General features: G+C 41.4%; 1 long non-coding RNA gene across 1 annotated transcript; it reads right to left on the reverse strand.

The window, feature by feature from the left end:
• Positions 1-1243: 1243 nt before the first annotated feature.
• Positions 1244-4529, reverse strand: LOC307041135. Its single transcript, XR_013808701.1, has 4 exons — positions 4217-4529; positions 2239-2451; positions 1843-1978; positions 1244-1381 (listed from the first exon to the last, which is right to left on the reverse strand). It is a non-coding gene; the product is annotated as an uncharacterized lncRNA (long non-coding RNA).
• Between the last annotated feature and the right edge of the window lie 3284 nt (positions 4530-7813).

Here is a 7813-nt window from a genome sequence, read left to right on the forward strand (position 1 = left end):
TTCTTGGTCCACCTAAGTCCACAGCCTCTTCAGGTACTCCCATATCATCAGAAAACCTGACAGAAATAGTGTGACATGGATCGTATGTCCCTCGTTTAAAACCCCTGATGGCTCCATCCAGGACTGTGGATCGGTTGATGTTGAACTTGCATTTCTTCTGATGATTTATTTTTGTTGCAAGATCTTGCAAAATATCTCTCACCGGCACCTAACATCCCGTAGCCATCCTGGAACTAGCAAGATAAATAAAAGTTAGGGCACACACACTAGTTTTGAGCAAGTGGCATTATGTGTGTGTGTTGTTCATGATCATTGACAATTTTGAACTTCAGTACATAATTGTCACGTACAAAGTATACTAGTATAGTAGAAAGTCAATAGGTGGTGATATGTAGCATAAGCTTGCAAACTAAACTGCGTTCCTGAGAATGCTCAGTGGCATCTGCCATTCAAGTAACCTTTCTCTTGAGAGTAACAATCTTATTGCTGTTATTAGTCTTGAGGAGCCATTTCTAAACAAACTAAAGTAGTCGCTCTCACCAGGGATGAAGGAATGTGCCACTCAGTGGAGCGGTGTGACTTACTGTGTTTTTAATAGTTTTTGGACAACAATAGAGCTCTAACGCACAGGGGATTAAAATATCCGCACATAATGTCATAAATTATGTCATAAATCTTGATGTAATTTATCATTATTTAATACCACATGGTTAAACCTACAGTGCGGAACTGTGTCTACCCTCCGACAGTGAGTAATTAAAAAAAAAAAACAGTGTTGACATGTGCTTTTTGTACACCGACCAGGGTTTTTGCAAGCCCTCCGAGATTTCTTTTGTACTAACCTTTCACTCTGCAGGCTTGCTAGTATAGCCTGGTTCAATTCCTCATCAGAAGACTCGTCAGACAATGCAGACATTATTGTAAGGTAGCTAGCATAGATTGCTGATTTGTGGTGTGTTGAGGTAGAGGGTAACACAGGACAATGGCTTGCTGGAGTGCTGCCCGGAGCTGGATCAACAGAAGTTGTTCCTCCAAATAATGATGTAGAAGGCTGACTGCTGGAAGGGTAGCTTTCCAGTGAGCATACTGGCAGTTGAGTAGAATAACTGCTTGCTGATGTGCTGCTGTGGTAGGGTGAGATACTGCTTTGGTAGGTCAAGGCAGGAGTTTGAGTGAATGACGTTCCACACCCAAGTGATGAGGCAAAAGGTTGAACTGCAGAAGTACAGTTTGGTGGGGAGGCAGTCATTGGACTGTTAAAACTTTCTGAAGATGCATTTGATTGTTTATCTCGTGGTCGAAATGAGGAGCGCAGCTGCCTTGCTGAATCAGTGTTTTCCGTACAAATGTTGTCCTCACTGCTATAGCCTGTAACCTCATCCTTGGAAAGACATAAAAATAATTTTCAGATATACTACATTTCAACTGTACACTGAAGAGTATCTGGAAACATTTGGATTAATGATTATATTGCTAACAATTACTTTTACTGTCCATGCTTTAAAAGTGACATCTCCCGACGAGTACCAGTATCCCCTTCTATTATTAGCTCTGTTAGTCCAACTAGGCAGCTGCCAATTAAGTCAATTTATGTGCTTGGATATAACATTTAAAACAGGCATTCTAACTCTGCATTAGTCTATAGAAGTACAAAAATAAATAAACACATAGCTAGTAAACATTTTCATGACTACAAAGCTGAAATTAAAGTTCAAGAAGAACATACATTTGAAATGTCAGAGGTAACTGACAACATTTAATCTTCAGGCATGTTTATACGCCGATTATGGGTTATTATTTTTACAATGTTCTGCAGGTTGATTCAAATGTGATATCACATACCAAAATTGACTTTGATGGTCTGATGTATAGGGCTTTCGATTTATACACTTTATGTATGAGATTTGCATCCAGTTCCTGTCCAGCACGCAGTTTTGGCTTGATCAATCTGTTGCCACATGCCACCAGAAGCTCTAGGCTGAAAAGCAGTGGGTAAAATGACAAAAGGTAAAAAAATGCACAAGACAGATTGAAACGGATCCTCTGACCGTCTGTTTTCCATTTCCTCTTTGATGATGGCAGTCAGAAAAATAAATGAGAACGAACGTAAGTGATGCCACAAAATCAAATGTACTAGTATGAATAACTGGCTTAATAGGTTAGGTCCTTTTTTCATTTGAATAGAATCACTATATCACAGTTTGGACTGGGACTGGATGATTACATTAAAGTACTTACCTCACATCAGCTGAGAGTTTTTCTCCAAAGGCATCCCTAATTTGATCAGTGACAGTCCTGTGGTCCCAGGATTTCTGGAATTCAAATCCATTCAATATATGTCCTTGTTTATGCAACTGTTGCTTTGTCCGATGCTTTATGACGGCAGTGCTGGATGGTCCCGGAAGAAGGATGATGTGTTTGTTGAAAGTGTCATGATAAACTGTTTTGGCCCTACAAAACAAAGCAGATATTTTATTTTATATTCATAAAAGATAATAATAATAATACATTACATTTATAAAGCGCTTTTCCTGGTGCTCAAAGCGATATATCATATATCATAAATAAAGTGTTGTCTTTCTACTGAAAGACAAAACTAGACGGAGCTGGAAGTAATACATGAATTATCTTCTTAACTTACAATACAGAAGTGTGTCAGCCATGTGTCCTCACCTGCTCTGTAATGCTTTAGATATTGACCCATACACAACATAGACTTTGATTAACCTCTTCTAGCAAGATTAAGTTCATCAATATGTATGCCACACACCCCCCCACACACACACACACCCCCCCCCCCCACACACCCCCCCCCCCCCACACACACACACACACACACACACACACACACACACACACACACACACACACACACAGCAGTGGTGAGGATCTCAGCCTGCCACTGACGTTCAACCAGAAAACATCAGCAGTTAGCTGTTAGCAGTTAGCAAACAGAGATCACAGCTCCTCATATCTTTTCAGAAACTGGACAAAAGTTACAAACCACAGACTGTCTGTGTCATGGCGAATCCATTCAGAAAACAAGCATTTTAAAAGGTTTTTCGCCTGCCGTCTTGTCTGCAGACTTGTCAAGCATTAATTCATGGTTTTTACTAAGCGGTATCAGTATGTTGTTACTTCGGCATCATTTAGAAACGTGTATTACAATTTAATCACGGTAAAATATGTTCATTTTGTTTTAGTTGTAGCTCCCGAGCCAGCGCGTCTTGTTTGAATGATGCGAGTAAACACAGCTGGCAGCAGCGGTGAAACTCGAGCGATTAGAGCGAAGTCGCGTCCGGTGTGAACGCAGCATTACAACGACCCCTGATAGATCTCGCGAGAATGTGTATAAATATAGATACATTTTCATAACAAAACAATAGTTACTATAGCAATGGTAAATCATTGTTAATAATTATTGTGAGGAATCATTAACATTAATATGTGATCAGATAGTCCTTCACATACAGTAAATTAATATGTATTCTGATTATTATTAATAATAATATTATCATTAAAGGTGAACCGTGCAATTATGTTATTCAGGAAGTTTGTATCAAACAAGTAGCCCTTCGTATTACTCAGTACCCTTGAAGTAGCCCTCTGTGACAAAAAGGTTGGTGACCCCTGCTTTAAGGTCTATTCAAGATTCAAGGCTTTTATTGTCATGCGTACATAGCTACAGGGTAGTTATGTCGATGAAAATCTTAGGTCACAGGCTCCTCCAACAGAGCAACACAATAACACAGATACAATAGAGCAACTAAACACAATAAAATAGTGCCATAAGAGTATACAAGTGATACATAATTTGTAAGTTGCACACAGGTGAATGTTATGGATGTTCTTAGTTCATGTGTTTAACAGTCTTATGGCCTGTCGGATGAAACTGTCCCAGAGTCTGGTGGTCATACACACATTGGTGTGATTATGTGGGTAGAGCAGAGACAAAAACGTCGTTTTCAAGGGAAAACACTGCTGTTCCACGGACAATATTTTTATAAACACCTAAAAAAACCTGCCTCAGCGGCCTTGAAAGTTGGCACCCGCCGACGCGCCCAAGCGACGCGCCTCACGTTTACCAGGCGGTAAAAGATGCAGCATGTGTACGGCCACTTAGCATGCTAAAGTGTGTTGCTAAATAAGCAAACATACATTTCGAATTTAGTAGATTGACAACTTCCATTTAAGTTACAATGTACGTTGTTCTCACCTTTTCCTTGGTCGCGAGTTCCACTTCCCAAAGTGGAGCTGAGTTTGGTATCTCAAAGATCCTCCAGTTTGTCCTCCTTCATCTGCTTGGCCTGCCGAAGCGACTTGGGAGTTGGCAGGTCTGAAACGTTCTCTCATCTCACTCTCCACCGCGCTGTGAGAAACGTTATTAGTAACGTGCTGCTCCTGTGCCTGTGAGCCTGTCCTCTGCCGCTCAAGGGACGATGACAGGGATGTGACAGCTTCAGGGGTTGACAAAATGTTCCTTAAAACCCCTAATGCTTTATGCAATCTACGCGATTCATCTCCCTCCATCATGTTATGTTGATTTGAAATCCGAAGATCTGAACATGAGCCCGCCCCGCTCGACCTTCTGAGCCAATCACAGCGCGAGAATGACCTGCCTTCCGTTTCAACTATACTTTCTCTCTCACATACATACATTCATCTCTTGCATACATATATTGTCTTCATACATACATACATTCTTCTCTTGCATACTAGGGGTTTCACCAACTAATCGACTAGTCTACTAGTCGACTACCTTTACCACTAGTTGGCGCTGTAGGCCCTAGTCGACTAGTCGTGAAACAAATTGAGGTAAACGAGGTGCTGCAAAATGCTCCAAAACACGTCCGACATTCTTATGTATGGCAGTACTTAAACGAAGATGTAACCAACTCCACAGTGAAGTGTCAGTTGTGTACAGCTGTACTGAAGTACAATACAAATGCATCTGCTATGCGCAACCATCTGAAGATGAGACACCCGCTGCCGACAGCTAGCACTAGCAGTAATGCTAGCACCAGTGAGCAACGGACCGGCGTCAGCACTGAACAGAGGCAAACGAACAGCAAGAAAACACGGGTGAACAGTGATGCGGATGATGAGCTACGGGATTACTGCCAGCGGACACCACATATCCCCACAATGGATAATCCACTGGAGTGGTGGGCAGAAAACGTGCACCGCTTCCCCCGCTTTCGAGGAGCTACCTGGCTATTCTAGCCACAAGCACCCCGAGTGAGAGGGTTTTTTCCCTGGCAGGCAACACTGTCACCCGAAAGCGGTCAAGCCTCCTTCCCTCACATGTCGATGCGTTGGTGTTCAAACCAAACCAAAAATATGGAAAGGTGGACGATATCGTGGAGGACAGCGAATAAAGTGTTGCGCACTGGATTTACGTGGCATTTATGTAAAGAAGAGTTTTTTGCTGTCGATTTTGGTGAGTCCAGTTACTGTTTGTTATTTACTCAGCCATGTAACACAAATTAAAATGCAGTGTTTAATGTTACTGTATGAGTTCCAATGTAAAATACAGTTGTACACCTCTCTTTGTGTGTCTTTATTATGACGTAACGACTAGTCGACTACTATTTTGAAAAATGTGTCAACTAGTAAATATTGGTAGTTGTGAAACCCCGATTGCATACATATATTGTCTTCAGACATGCATATATTATAAAATATATGTATGTAAAAGGAGAATGTATGTATGTAAGAGTAAAAATATATGTATGTAAAAGGAGAATGTATGTATGTAAGAGTGAAAATATATGTATGTAAAAGGAGAATGTATGTGCGTGAGAGGACCAGTATGAATTACGGCCTGTACGGCCCCTCATAGTAGAACTAAAACTGACAAACGCACACACACACACACACACACACACACACACACACACACACACACACACACACACACACACACACACACACACACACACACACACACACACACACACACACACACACACACACACACACACACACACACACACACACACACACACACACACACACACACACACACGTTGATGCACTCTCATATTCAGCACCTTTTTTCTCTCTTCCTCTCTCACAATTACACACACACACATGAAAGTTAACCATCCACATCTCATTTAAAAATGCCAGGTTGCATTTATTTCTGCTTGGTCACAATTTTATAATCTACATATCCTTGAAAAGAGAATGTAAATATGTTACAACTGACAGCAGATAATTGATTTTTAAGGGATTCAATGTAATGTGTGTTGCAGTCAATGATTTCACTATCCACTGTTGCAAAACTGCAAAACATTTCTTCAATCTGGCTGGGATGAATGTAAAACAGCAAGAACAAGAAGTTACAAGAACACACAGAATTAAAAACATCAAGAGAAAAGATTGTTGTGGAAGTCTCTTAAGAACATACTGCAAAATGCTGCAGTTGTTATTTGTAGTTCACAAGAGGGACTATACTGTATTTCATGATACACAAAAACTTGCTTATCTCATTGCATGGATCTGCATTTATTTGCCATCTATGGTTTCAAATAATATTGTTCAGTTTGTACAGTACAGTTGACAGTGTGTTATTAGTATTACTGTACTGCAGTGGCGAACCGTGTCTATCACAACAGGACCTTCTGTAGACACACCCCCCCCCCCCCCCCCCCTCCGTGGCATTATAATGTCCGTATATTCAACTAACTTCATCTTCACCTGTTGCACTTGTCATTTCAACGTTAAAAGCAATAAAATGGCATGACTTGCTTTGTCGCATTCTAGATCCTCTGTCTCGAGCCAGTTAGTGGGCCTTCTAGAGTACCCTGGAAACGAGGGAAACTCTGAAAGAATACGCCCATTGGCTACAAATCAATATATGGTTGGTTGATCAAACTGTCAGTCAAAACGTATGCTCTCATTCAGTGCAACGGCCAGGGCATTCGATCAAGGATGTAGAATACCTTGGTTGAAGGATATTCTACCCAGAGACGCAGAACAAGATCTGATTGGTTGCTTTCTTTTCTAACACAAAACCACTGAAATGCATAGTGCATGGTCCGAGAAGGACAAACAAATTAACGTAACACTGTAATATTGCAGATCAACAACACAGATATGATTCTCATTTATTCATTTTATATATATTTATATAAATATTATTACATTTTATTACATTTTATTTATATAATTAAATCGATTTGTTGTTTGTTTTATCTGAGTGTTACAGGGTATTCTCTGAATACCTTGAAGGCCCTGACGGTTCGCCACTGCTGTACTGTATACGCAGGGGCGGACTGGCCATTGGGAATACCGGGAGTTTCCCCAGTGGGCCGGTGCTGTGTGTGGGCAGGAGGGCCAAAAAAAACTAAAAAAAAAACTTTTTTATTTTGCCTAAATCCTACCGGCCCACATTTGTAAGTATTCCGGCCACTCCCTTTTTTTGCTTACCTAAATTCTACCGGCCCACATTTATAAGGGTTCCGGCCCAGCCCAGCCCAGCCCAGCCCAGCCCAGTGGGTTGTGGCCCACTGGGCTGGGCCGGGCCGGGCTGTTTTGATGGGCTACCTTTGTTCTATCTATCAGTTTCAATTTCACACATCAGGCCCGTAGCAGCTGTCACTGCGCAGTGAACGATCAAGAGTGAGTGACTGAGAGACCTAGCTGGCAGGATAGAAAAGGAGGAAGTGACGTCTGACTCAGAGGTTGCGCGGCTGTGGAGAAGAACGTGTTGCCCACATTCTGTTACTGAGTTTAGGCTAGTTAGCTAGCAGGTTTATTGTTTTGGGTGCAGTCACTTTTGCTTCCACTTGCTGTTCAAATAAATGTT

This window comes from Notothenia rossii, assembly GCF_949606895.1.
Source record: "Notothenia rossii genome assembly, chromosome: 5".
In the NCBI taxonomy this organism is placed as follows: Eukaryota; Metazoa; Chordata; class Actinopteri; order Perciformes; family Nototheniidae; genus Notothenia; species Notothenia rossii.